Below are 8727 nucleotides of genomic sequence, written 5' to 3'. Positions count from 1 at the left end.
CAGGTCTCCTCTGATACTTAAAAATAAAACCTTGTGCACATGTGTACACAACACACATCTGCAAACACACAAAAACATAGAGTATTTCGAACACTCATCCTGAATTTTTCTGCCTTAATCTTCATTTTCATATATACTATGTGGTATTTTTGTAAAGTTTGGGTATTCTCATTCTCCATGCTTGAGTGTAAACTCACAAAGAGAGGTATTTTTATGCTGTTCCCAGCATTCTGTCAGTCTTCAGCATGATGTGACTGATCCTGTGGGCACTCAGTAAATGTCCATTGAATGAAAGCCTACCTATTCCCTCACACACTTATTCAACAAGTATACTGCCATACATGGTCAAAGCTCTTTCCCACTGTTTTCCCATGACTCCTCTCCAGAGCCCCTGTCACCCTTGCCTCGTGGTCTCCCCACCTGTGTTTCCAAGCCCTTTGCCTGAAGTTTCTGCCCCTCAATCTTACATATGGAGATGGTGTACACACACCAAATAACCTGTTCCTCCTCTGGGAAGCCTTTCCATACCACCTCAACTCCTCACTCGAGTTCTTCCAAGTCTCTCTGCAAGCCATGAACCCGTCCTAGATAATGGTCTGTGTGACATTGTAGCTAACCTGTGGAATCCTCATCCTTAGGCCAACTTTTCGTCTTCTCTCCAAGTGCTGAGCCAAATGCACTCCATCTGTTCCACAAAGGTTTAGGAGTGTTCTAGCATGCACATGCATTATACTGTCAATTGAAAAGTCAAAGTAAGACCTGAGTTTTAGAGAGTGAGCTCATCTGGCCCCTTAAGACAAGACTGGCATGAAATCATAAAATGACTTGCCTCCTGCTTGGCACAAGGCCCTGGCCACAGCCTCAAGGGTCCACAATGCCCCTCTCCCACATCTCCTTAATGCAACCCAATACTGAAATCCTACCCAGTGCAGCAGTGATTAGGCACCCTCTCTACTGCTCTGGGACTACTAGAAACTAGCCTCAAGACAAACCCACTGACATGAACTGAAGTCTACTCCCTCATTTCAGGACGCCTGAGACAAAGAAAAAGAACTTAGCAACCATGGAAATTCACAGTTCTTCCCTCCCGACCCACCCACTTCACTGAACAATGATCCATGTGGAATTCAGGTGTCCCTAGTTTCCTCCTCTCAGCTCTCCTTCAGCATTAGGGTCAGCCCTGTCTATCAGCAAGGTGCCCATTTCTTGTATACTTTTGGCTCTCAGTGCTTCTGTCACAAAAATCCTATCTTATTCTCTGGGAAGAGCTCTGTTTCCTAAATAACCCAGAGGTATACCCTGTTTCACTGGGAGCCTCAGTCTTCTCCTGCTGCAAATCTCATCAGTCTGCCCTACATGCTCAGCCTCTTGACTCCAGTGAACATACAGCAGAGGTCCAATGTGTCCAATTCCTCCTCATCACACACCTGTCACCCAAAGGCAGAATCACCCTCAGTACTTCCTCTGTGTAGAAATCTAATGCCCTGCTGAACAAATATCCCAGTGGTGGAGGTTCATATCTAATCTTACTGAAGTTCTGCTCATGTCTGCATGTACTCATCTCCATCCACATGCTCCTATATTTTCATTCTTTCTTAGGTCTCTTGCTCATTCAAAGGTTTCTCCACCTCTAGTTGATAGGAAGGAAAAGTATTATATTTCCTACATTTTTTGGTTCAAAAATGGGCTCTGGAGGTTTATAGTGTGGCAATATTTGAAACAGCTTCCTCCACACTATGTGCCCTAGGACAATAATCAGGCCCTACTCTTCTTCCATAAGACCTAGAGGCTTCCCCTGAGAACTGCCAGGGAAAAGGAAACACCAAGCCCAAAGCCTGGTGCTCTGGGGAAGGGGGGTGTCAACTGGAAGCATCTTTGTGGACTCAAAGGGTCTCTCCTAAGAATCTGACATGTCTCAGTGCTGAAACCCTTGTATTATGGAAATGTAATTCTCTGTCCATTTTCCACAGCAGCCCAACCCAACACCCTTTCCTTCCCCCAAACATTTCTAAGTTGTCCCTCATACAAGTATACAAATTCCTTTTGTAATTACAGAGAAACCAACCTGTGCTGTACCGTCACAAATTCTAGGTGCTGGAGGCTCACCTGTATAATCCTAACTACTGCACACGCTGACACTGAGAAGACTGTAGATAAAGCCAGCTTGAGCAGACTCCATGTCCAACTCAGTAGAAAATCAGGACTAGAAGAGTGACTCCACTGGTAGAACATCAGCCAGAAACACATTCACACTCAAGAGAGAGAAAGGGAAAGAGGGGGAGAAGGAAAATGGACAGAGAGAAAAACAGAGGGACATGCATACATACCTAAAGACAGAGAGACAAAGAGACAAATTCAGGAGAAAGGATTGAGTGAAAAGAAATGGGATAGGGAGAAGAGAAAGATTAGAGGGAGGAGAAAAGGAGAGGGTGTAAAAAAGGAGAGATTAAAGACATTAGAGGGAGGAGGGCCCAAGGAAAAGCCACAGAGGGAAAAGGAGACTGAGAAAGAGAAAAAGAACAAAGTTCAAGCCAGCACACTCCCAAATGCATACACACAACAAACAAAAAGACAAGAAAAAGCATTGAGAAATCATGGAAATTAATAGTACTTCCTTCCCCACCCACCCTATTCACTGAACACTGTTCCATGAGTTCAGCATTCCTTACATTCCTCCTCAGGTCTCTTTCAGCATCAGTATCAACCCTGTCTTAAACCAGTTATGCATCCTTTGCCTATTTGGACCCTTATTGCTTCTCTCACAGGAAACCCATCTCATTCTTTGAGAATAGCATTGCTTCCCAAATACCCCTGAGCATTACCACTGATCTACCAGGAGCCCCAGCCCTCTTCTTACTGCTAATCTCATTAGTCTACTCTGCGGGTTCAGCCACCTGACCCAGTGTACACATAGAAAAGGCCAGGTTTGCCCAACTCCTCCCCATCACACACTTGGCACCCAAAGGCAATATCAATCCTCAGCACTGCCTCTGTGTGCAATTCTAATGCCCTGGGTGAACCAATACAAATATTCTAGTGTGAAGGCTCACATCTTACTGAATTTTGTTCTTGTGGGAAAGCAGTCATCCCAGGCCACCCAACCACGGGTGTGGTCCATATACAACCAAAGTCCATCCAGGCTATGTCCTTAAACAGATCCCAGTTTATCTCCATGATTCCTCAGGTCTCCTGTTCCTTGATCACCTCTAGCTGAAAAGAAGGGAATGTATTTTAATTCATACACTTTGTGATTCCAAAAATTGCCTCTTGATGTTCAGAATTTTCAAATATTTAAACTTGGCTCTGATAGCATTCTTTATTCCCCAAGGAGAAAAATTGGGCTCTGCTATTCTTCCATGAGGCCTAAAGTCTTTACTGGGAAACAGAAGCACCATGTACAAGCTGGGTGCTCTGGAGGGGGCCTCTCTGGGGACTCATAGAGTCTCCACTAAGAATCTGACACCTCTCAGTGTACTTGTACAGTGCACATGTCATCCTTCCCTGTCCATTTACACTAACCCATCACCCCTTCCTTCCACAAACAATTTTTTTAATTTAATTTAATTTTATTTGTGAACATACTGTACAGAGGAGTTACAATTACATGGGCAGGATAATGCGTACATTTCTTACCAAGCATTGCAGCCTCCTCCTTTGTTTACCCTTCACATCCCTTCCCAGCCTCCCCCCTAACCCCCAATCCCAATCCTTCTCCTTCCCCCCTCCCCCCCCCCACACCGACGTTGTAAAGCTCGTTTTGGACATGACAACTTGTACTTCTCATTGTTGCAACAGGTTCCACAAACAATTGTAAGGTGACTCTTACACAGCTGTCCCTCACATAAATACACAAATCCCCTTTCAAAATAGAGAAACTAACCTTTGCCACACCAGATTAACAAAGCCAATTGCATTCCCTGATGCTGTAGGCTCTTGTCTGTAATCCTACCTATCTCCCAAGGTGACACCTTGAAGACTGCATTTACAGCAAGTCTGGGAAATCTCCATCTTCAAGGAAATAGAGAAATGCAAGCCTGAACTGTAACTCAAGCAGGAGAGAACCAGACATAGCCATGAAAACTGAGAAAGAAAAAAAGAGGAAGACAGAGTGGGAGAAAGGGAAAGAGGGAAAAAAGGGAGAAGTGCACAGAGAGAGGAGGAGTGAGGGAGGTGGATGGAGAGAGAGACAGATTCAAGGGCAGGAAGAGAGTGAGAGGGAATGGTAGAGGGTAGTAGTAGAACATCAAGAAGAGGAACAGGAGAAGTAGAATAGGAGTAGTTATGGGAGGAATGAAAACAAAGGAAGAAAAATGGTGGGCAGGGGCAGGGAGAAGGTGAGAAAAGTGGAGAGAGAACAGAGAAGGCAAAGGAAATAGAGCATAAGAAAAAAAGCACTGAGGTGTAGCAGCACACACTCACACATACCCACAACAAACAAAAGGAAAAAAAATAAAAGAATAGGAATTGAGAAATCTTACAAATCAACAGTTAATTCCTTCCCAACCACTGTCTTCACTGGGTGGAAAATGTCTAGTGTGCCCGACCAGCTAAAAGAATCTAGGCCCCAAATGTAGCTGGAACTGGAGCTCTGAAGGGTATAGAGTGGAAGGACAGGCAGACTGGCACTTCGGGCTCTCAAGAGGTAACTGAAATTTTGAGGACAAGCTGGAGGTGTTATATCCTGAAGAAAAGGTGGCTCTTTTTCGTGGAGAGGGCTGGTGGGATTGTCATCAGGAGGTGTGCATGGTGGACTAGCCAAAGGCATGGTTTTTTATTCCACACTTCTGGTATTCTCCTTCAAGTTTTCTTGGATGAGCAGGTAGGTGCCCATGGCTTCATTGAATGCTCTGTCCTGGAATGTCCTTTCAATACCAGCTAGGGTGTACCCCATGTTGCCCATGACTGTGACAATAATGGGGTCCAGCTTGCTGGAAAGTGGCTCATCAGGAAGCAGGCCAAAACCCACACCTAGAGTCAGCCATCAGTGCTCCATTATCTCCTCAATAGCAGGCCTCAGATTGAAGCCCACAGTCAGCAGTTTAGGAAGGAGATCATGTCCCATTGCAGTTGGTAAAGGGGACCGGTGTACCTGGCCTCTAGGATTTGTTTCCGTATCTGAATCATTTTATTCCCCTCAAATGGGAACTTTCCCATTGTCATCATATACAAAAGCACGCCTAAGTTCCCAAATGTCCACCTTGTACCCATTGAACATGTTCTGTAGGAACATTTCAGGAATAGCAAGGCTCCACAAACCCCCCTTTAGCAACTTCCCTGTCACCCTGATGCTAATGCCAAAATCACTGACCTTGACATTGCAATTGGTATCCAACAGGACGTTGTCGGCCTTCAGGTCCAGTGTGCAATTCTGTTCTCATGAATGTAGTGAACATCACTCGTGATCTGCTTGAACAATCTCTTCGCTTCATACTCTAATAGGTGACTGCAAGGGGATTTATTGCCCCACCCCAAGAGATAGCCCCGAGTGTCCAGCTCAGTGACAAGGTACACACAGTCTTCATCCTCCATCACCTGGAACAATAGTATGATGTGTGGGTGATATACACTCTTCAAAATGGCTACTTCATTTTCTATCTCATGGCTTTTTAGATCGTTCTTTGGGAGAACTTTGACTGCCACTGTGGTGTCTGTGAGGCAGTGATGGGCCAGCTTCACATAGCCACAGCTGCCATAACCGATGATCTCTTTCAAGTTATACTGTCCAATGACAGTGATCTCCTCCTCCTTTGGGGAGGAACTAAAGTTGTACATTAACATCTTGCCCCTGGGATGGCAAGTGATCAAGCTTAAGAATTTACCTAAGATGATCTCAATGAAGTTGACAACTAATAAATCTTAAGAAACGGAAGGTAAACTACTAACAAAGTAAACACAACCCCCAGATGAGTAAATGAATTCCCCAAACCCAAACAACACAACCACCACCCCCCCACACACCCAATGAAAGTAACCAAGTAGCTCTGAGTTAGCGGGTCACCAAGTAAAAGCTCCCAGTGCTGTAACTGAAAAAGCTGGAGAGAAGCTGCCTCATATGTACCCTGCTGGGCACGCCTCACAATGCCCTGTGATGTCAGGGGGAAATGGACCAATCACAAGTCAGGCCATTGACATCAGTGAGGAAGTGAACCAATGAGAGCCCAGTGCACACCCTCTGGCAGTTAGGTACTTGGGCCAGGAAGTCTGTTGCCAACAACACTGGGCACATGGGAGGATGCTCTTACTGCTACCATGACAGCCATGTGGGAACCATGAGGACATTGGCCAGTGGACTTCATCTTCGGGGTTGGGCATCCTAGGAAGACCCCTGTGAGGACATCACCCAGTGGGGTATTGATGAACCCCAGAGAGTGAGACAATCCATGGAGGCACAGTGAGAAGTGAACAAAAGAAGTTTATTTACACTATTTACACCAGAAAGGTGTCTTGAGACTACCTTGTCCTGGGTTAGATACCCAGAACCAAGAGCAGCCTCAACCACCAAACCTCCAATAGGCAGTCCTGACACTCCAACCTTTATTGGTTGGTCTGCAAACCACAAATTAGTCGGTCCACAAACCTACAAACCTCAGATCTCCAAAGCTCCAAAGCTCCAAACCTCCAAAGGGGAAGGCTTTTCCCTTTCTTCCCTTCTTCCCCCACATGCAGACCTCTCCACTGTCCACAGGCCTCTCTAGAGGATGGTACCAAATGGCCTCCAGAGGAGGCCCCGAATGACCTCCATAGGAGGTCCCAACAGGTCCCTCCAGGAGGCCCTGAGTAACCTCCGGAGGATGTTCCAAATGTCCCCTCAAGAAATCCCTGAAGGGCTGGGAAGGTGGCTCAGTGGTAGAGCGCTTGCCTTGCATACTTGAGACCCGGGTTCGATTCCGCAGCTCCATATAAGCAAAAAGAAGAAAAGCCGGGGGGCTGGGTAGGTCGCTCAGTGGTAGAGTGCTTGCCTTGCATGCATGAGGCCCTGGGTTCGATTCCTCAGCACCACATACACAAAAAGAAAAAAGCCGGAAGTGGCACTGTGGCTCAAGTGGTCGAGCACTAGGCTTGAGCTGAAGAGCTGAGGGACAGTGCCCAGGCCCAGAGTTCAGGCCCACAACAGGACTACAAAAAAAAAAGTCCCTGAATAGCTCCTCGAGAAGCCCCAAAGGACCTCTCAAGGAGGTCCCAAGTGGCCACTCGAGAAGCCCCAAATGGCCTCTCAAGGCTTGCCCTGTCCTCCACAAGCCTGCCCTGCCCTACTGCAGCAGGCTTTCCCCTCCTGCCATCTCTCTCCCTCCACTCCCACTCCTCTCCTTCCTCCACACTCTGTTCCTGCCTCAGGACTCCTGGTCTTTCCCTTCTCTCCTCTCTTCAGGACACCTGATCTCCTCTGGACTCCCCTCTCCACAGGAGTCCAGTTGTCCTCTGGACTCTTCCCTTCTCCCTCCCAATGTGTTTTCCCCCTAACGTCCTCCCTGGCCTTGGAGCATGCAGCCTATATACACCCAGATAGGCTGCAGCCCTGTCCCACTGTCAGGTTTCAAACTGACATTAATGCTCATCCCCCAAGCTGCCCAAGTCCAATTCCAATAGGCAGCTCACTATGTGCATGTCTCCAGGAGCATGCCCCTCCCCCTTTTGGTGGCATGCTCCGCCCCTTTCAGTGGCATGTCCCAGCCATGGCACACCCCTCCAGTGCCCCTTGGGGTGGTGACATCAGTCTCTCAATACCCTGCTCTATCCAGGGGCCGGGTCTGTGGAGTTGTGAGGCTTGAATCTTGATGCCGCTCCCCTTCCAGCAGGCTGGACCATGGGACAACACTATTGGGCCCCGCTGATTTTCGGGGCACCACGGGTTATTACAGAGACTATCCTTGTACAGAAATTATAACACTGTCCTTTTCACATAGCATGGTCTACATCTAATTGCAAGGGAGCCTGAGATATGGAGATTTTGTAACGATTCAACTCAAAAATGTCTTTCCACTTGAGAAGAGAGACCAGACATCCAAGATGAAGTCATAGTTTTGTCCACATCTGCCATTCTCATTTCTGATTCCAGTTTGAATTGGTTCCTGTGCTGCTTTGTACCTCTTTTTTACTGTTTTTGATTCGCTTAATCACTTTTTTCAATCTTTATTTATCCCTCACAGGTTAGAAATAAAGTATCTTGCTTTTATATATTTTAGTACCATTGTCTCAGATTTTAATATATCTATAATTGTTCTAATAAAAACCATACACAAAATATGTCTTATCTCAGAGGCAGACTCCTATTTTATGGACCATGGACCTGAAGTTTATTTCATTTGAGAGGTCTTTTATTCTTTATTTCATTTATTTATTCATTTATTTTTGGCCATGGAGCTTGAACTCTGGACAGACCTGGGTGCTGTCCCTCAGTTCTTCAGCTAAAGCCTAACACTCTACCACTTGAGCCACAGTGCCACTTCTGGTTTTCTGGTGGTTTATTGGAGATAACAGTATCATGGTCTTTCCTAGCTGGGCAGGCTTTCAACTGCTATCCACACATCGAAGCCTCTTTAGCTAGGATTTTACGCATGAACCACCACTACCCAGCAACTTGAGAGTTCTTTTTAAGGGAAAATAATTAATGATTTGTCAGACATTGGTGGCTCCCACCTGTAATTCTAGCTACTCAGGAGGCTGAGACCTGAGGATCTTGGTTTGAATCCAGCCTGGGCAGAAAAGTCCATGAGACTCTTCTTGAAA

The 8727-nt window shown here is 46.3% G+C and overlaps 1 long non-coding RNA gene across 1 annotated transcript; it reads right to left on the bottom strand.

Annotated features, from left to right (window-relative positions):
* Positions 1–2681: 2681 nt before the first annotated feature.
* On the bottom strand, positions 2682–5897 carry LOC138837127 (uncharacterized). The gene is made up of 3 exons (XR_011375192.1): positions 5820–5897; positions 5309–5532; positions 2682–3210 (listed from the first exon to the last, which is right to left on the bottom strand). It is a non-coding gene; the product is annotated as an uncharacterized lncRNA (long non-coding RNA).
* Positions 5898–8727: the final 2830 nt, after the last annotated feature.

Source organism: Dipodomys merriami, unplaced genomic scaffold (genome assembly GCF_024711535.1).
Source record: "Dipodomys merriami isolate MVZ:Mamm:240054 unplaced genomic scaffold, mDipMer1.0.p SCAF_2627, whole genome shotgun sequence".
Taxonomy (NCBI): domain Eukaryota; kingdom Metazoa; phylum Chordata; class Mammalia; order Rodentia; family Heteromyidae; genus Dipodomys; species Dipodomys merriami.
The sequence above is the reverse complement of the archived record's forward strand: the minus strand, read 5'-3'. Positions and strand labels throughout refer to the sequence as shown.